We start from the raw sequence: 4,906 nt of genomic DNA, 5'->3' as shown, positions 1-4,906 counted from the left end.
ATTAATTTGACTCAAATCAAAATGCAACCTAATAATTAAAAGATATTAATTGACTGGGACATGGGCCCGTTTGATTAGATAGATTTTTGTTTTCCCGTTGGGATCAAATTCGCACCATATATATCTCATCTATGAATGCTTATTTCTTTTGAAACATCTCAACCATTCAAAGGCAACCAACACGGATCTTAAAGCAGTCCAATTAATAACCCCTCCCCTTCTTTCTCTCCTCCCTCTCTCTCTCTCTCTGCGTTCTTCTTACGCCAACAGAGCCCACCCCCCCTCTCCTTGTCCGTGAAAACCAACCCCCAAAGCAGCACCCTCGGCCCCCCCTTCTCCTTCCCTCTCGCTGATGGAGAAAACCCCACCCCGTGCTCCCTCTCCCTCTCTCTGAGTCCGTGAAACCCCCCACCATAACAGCGCCCCCTTCCTCTTCTTTTCCGCCTCCTTTTCTCTCCCGTGAAACCCTAACCCACGCCCTGGCTCGCTGACCCGCAGCCTCCACCAAGAAAATCCGTCCCTCTTGTCCCTTCTTGGAGAAGGAAGAAAGGCACCCGAGATCTCTTCACCCCACGCATCTGGGCGACTTTCGCCGCTGTCCGAACTGACCCCGCCTCTGTTGCGTGTGGGTCTCGAGACCAGTTAGGAAGCGAGGTGGAGAAGGCAACAACGACTACGACTACCGACTCTCGCCACTGCACGGATTTGGAAGCAAGCCGGTAACTTGCTTGTACCCTTCTTGTCATTCCTCTTTAATTTCTGTTTTGCCATGTGATGGCCATGGAGTCGAGTCCCTCTTGAATTGTTGATTTTCGAAAGGGTCGATTGTTTGATGAAGGGGCTGACCCTCCCCTCTCTCTGACTTGTGCCTTGTGAACTCCTTAATTGAGTAACTAGGGCTTGAAATTTGAATCTAGTCGGGTTGTTGATTTTCTCGACTCAATCAAATTGATGTGCCTTGTGTGACTTGTATCAATCGAATTATTTCAAGGAACCGTGGAACTTGAATTGCTTAACCCCTTTTTAGATGACCTTTGTTGTTATGAAATGTGATGATTTTAAAACTGTTAGGATCGAATTGCGAATGGTTAAAGTAAAGGGGTATAATTGCAAAAGTAAAGAATTTTGAAGGTATTGGATTCGGCCTAATTCTACGAACTCGAATAGGTGAATTAAATTATTTTGATTTGAGCCCTCTGTGTTAGGCTCGGCTGTGATCTTGAACAAATTAATATGGGACTTGGGTCCAAATCAAAATATAATTAGCAAATGTCAAAACTCTTAACTATAGGAAAATATATATAGTAATTTATTTAAAGTGAACATTAGCCTTTTATTTCTGGGCCGATAAATTGTAAAAATAGAGATTTAGTTTAAAAATCTGATTTGAGTTTTAGTTGTAAGTCTAATTTTTAATTAAATGAAGTTCGTAAATAAAGTGTGTTTAATACCTCCTCCTAGTCAGCTCGACCCGAAACTTTAAACATAATTTATCAAAGGTGACAAATTATTTAATTATGAAAGATAAAAGTAAATTTATTAATTAAAAGTATGATGTGTTAAAGTGTTAATATATATATTCTAAGGACATAAATGATAATGGAATTAACGCACGATTAACTCATGTACATGTATATATTAGGTACTTTAGGATATATGTGTATAAACTCAACTAAATAGTATTCTTATACAACGCCATGTAGTATATGAATATTATTTAACTTATAATGATATTATTAAAATGAAAGTTGGTTAACTATAGTATAAATCAATATATCATGATTGTTGGCGCAACATAGATTAATTGCATATGTAGAAATCTATAAGACAAAAACTATTTAAAATACTAAATTGTTATTTTTCTCCTTGTTAATCCTAAATAGATTATATGACACATTAAAGCATCTACTCCGTAATGAATTAAAAATAGCGATTAAGTTTTTCTGCTAATTAATAAGAACAATTAATTAGCAACGAACAATATTTTATTTGACTTAGATTGAAATGGTTAATTACGCGTAGAATTAGATTAGTTATAAAATAGCGAATTCCTCGACTTAGAAATAATTGGAAACCATGTAAATTAGATTAAGTCTTCGCTTTTAAAACTAAATAGGAAATTAGAAATAGTTATACAATCAATATATTTTTAGTAAAATAATAGCATTAGAGATTCTTAATTATAAATTAACATTTGAAACTGAATTTCAATCGATTAAAATAACTATAGTTAAATTAAAATAAAACAATGTAGAATAAGTAATTAGAGGATATTAATTAGGTAGAACACTTAAAAAAATTTCCATAACCCACGAATAATTGTTTTGCGAATAATTCGACATTGAATTTTTACAAACAATATATCTTCAAATTAAATTATTAAAAACTATAAAATTATTTGGAATTAAAATTAGGATAATTTAAATCAAGGTGAATGATCAATATCCGACAAACTTATAAATTAAGATTTATGCCAAGCTCGATGGCATGAAAGTAAATAATTAATATCTGACTAACCGGTTCAGTCAAACTGACTGGATCGATAATTTTTATAAAACCGAAATAATCAAGAATTTGACTTACACATTAACTGGGGCGAGGGTTAGAGTAATTTAGCGTAGATTTTAATTAGTCTAAATTACGTAATTCCGTATCAGCAGATCCCGCGCGAGTCCGATCGTTGGATTGATCCGACTGACCCGCAGTCCGGAGCATACGCGGAGCACGCTGATTTTTAGCGACAGAGACTCCAGCCATACAGGTGTGGGATATCTGAATTATTTTCTTTCGTGGGCGTACTCTTACCAGTCGATCCATCTGACCTGACATCTGCACTTTATTTTTAAGTAGTTGCACTGAAACTGTAGAGCATGTTTATTCCTTTCTGCACTGTAGGTAGAATTGCATAAACCCTGAAAAATCCGAATTTACTGTATTTTAAGAGTAGAGTAATTAAATAATATTAAATATATACCATATTAGAATATTAGGTTATTAGTTGTCTTCTTCTCGTAGAAGACTATATTATTATATTACGTGCATATGCATGCATTGGTGAGAGCTGAGCAGAGCCGAGTGACTTCGTTCCGTCTTGGTGTCACTTGGCATGGGACGGCCCGACAGCCGCTGAGCCGAGCGTCACTTGACTCTCGGATGGCTTTAGGAATATATTATATGTATAAACTTGGATTATATATCCTTTTCGATCATTTTACTATTTGACGTGAGCAGTTCCGATCTCGAGTTCTGTGGCACGATACGATTCGGGAATTTATTTCCTTCCCTACATTAGGAGCTACTTTGCCTAGAACGGAAGTTCCCAAGGCTAGTGCAAGCCTTGAGGAATGATGTGCAAGTGCATAAGGTCGACGAGCCTTAATGCACGGGGTCGACGAGCCCCTGATCCTATTGGTCTGGCCGGACGGTAGAGTTCTCTCCTGCTCATGAGGGAAGAGATTAACTTTTTACGACATGCATTGTATGATTTCTCCTATTGGATATGTTTGGGTGATGAATCGTTAGGCGAGATGACACATTGGATTTGATATAACCATCGGCTAGTGTGCTACTATCTTGTGGAGCAATGCTCGATGTCATTAGGCATCGTGTATCATTGCACTCTGATCACAGTCCTTGGATTATATTGTTTGGATCTTTTGATCCTATTGGCACGGCACGGGGTGATTACTTTATCCATATTATTATTATTATTATTATATTTGGGCACACAGTGCGAGGTGTACTGGATTCCGACTTGATTTCTATCCGATATTATACTTTGATTTTACTTTGGGTTTATTTTGCATGTTGGCATAATAGAATAATCGCATCATGGCATCCCTGAAAATTATTATAAAATCTATTAGATATTGTTATAGGTTCCCACAGGTGCATATTTTCAATTGCGTTTGTTTTATAAATAATAAAAGTGCTTTGACCGTAGAGGATCCCTGAGGGGATAATTCTGGGTCACATACTGGGCGATTCGTCGCTCACCCACAAGTTGTTTCGTGGGTTTTAGGTACAGGTTCTGGCGGTCCGCAGTTGGAGATGTCAGGAGCTGTCCCCGAGGGCCACACCACTTGACCTAGTTAGGGTTAGGCTTTTGATTAGGTTTACGAGTCCCGTATTTCCTGTGTTATATATATACGGGCTCGATAGATCATGTATCCCCTTCTATAGATGGTGTTATTTGGATCCGAGGTGGATCGAATTATATGTCATGTATGTGTATGTTTATTTATTTGCTATGTGACTGATGCTTGAAATTTATATTATTTTGCTTCCGCTGCTGTTGATTTATTATTTATGATTAGCCTTGCGTGCTTAATGACTAATTAAGCACGAGGCGAGGTTGATCACACCTAAATCCAGAATTCCTGGTTTGGGGTGTGACAATTTGGGTATTTTTCTAAATTATTCTACACCTTTTCGGTATTTTTCTAAATTATTCTACACCATTTTGGTATTTTTTTAAATTATTCTACACCATTTCGGTAATTTCTAAACAATTCTAGACTATTTCGGTATTTTCTAAATTATTCTAAACCATTTTGGTATTTTCTAAATTATTCTAGACCATTCGGTATTTCCTAAATTATTTGGACATTATTTTAAACCATTTAAAATTAAATAAATTAAATAAAAAAAAATACCTTGAAAAACGCTGAAGAAATGTGATGGGGTGTGATGGGGACGGGGACGAGCGGCATACAGCGCCATTTGTAGTCTGTGCTGTTTCCGAAAATTTTTTTCCGGAAAGGGTATATTTCGAGAAACTTTCCTGATGCGGTTATTTTTTGAAATTTAATATTATATTTGGATATTAATAAAAAATTCGGAACATTTAACTAGCAAAATATATACAAATTTAAGAAACCAATCAATATTCTATCCATTAATTAGA

General features: G+C 36.3%; 1 long non-coding RNA gene across 1 annotated transcript; it reads left to right on the top strand.

The window, feature by feature from the left end:
* The first annotated feature begins 253 nt into the window (after positions 1–253).
* Positions 254–4,286, top strand: LOC144555387 (uncharacterized). The gene is made up of 3 exons (XR_013512039.1): positions 254–719; positions 2,661–2,761; positions 4,022–4,286. It is a non-coding gene; the product is annotated as an uncharacterized LOC144555387 (long non-coding RNA).
* The last annotated feature ends 620 nt before the right edge of the window (positions 4,287–4,906 follow it).

Source organism: Carex rostrata, chromosome 6 (genome assembly GCF_964058835.1).
Source record: "Carex rostrata chromosome 6, lpCarRost1.2, whole genome shotgun sequence".
NCBI classification, from domain to species: domain Eukaryota; kingdom Viridiplantae; phylum Streptophyta; class Magnoliopsida; order Poales; family Cyperaceae; genus Carex; species Carex rostrata.
The sequence above is the reverse complement of the archived record's forward strand: the minus strand, read 5'-3'. Positions and strand labels throughout refer to the sequence as shown.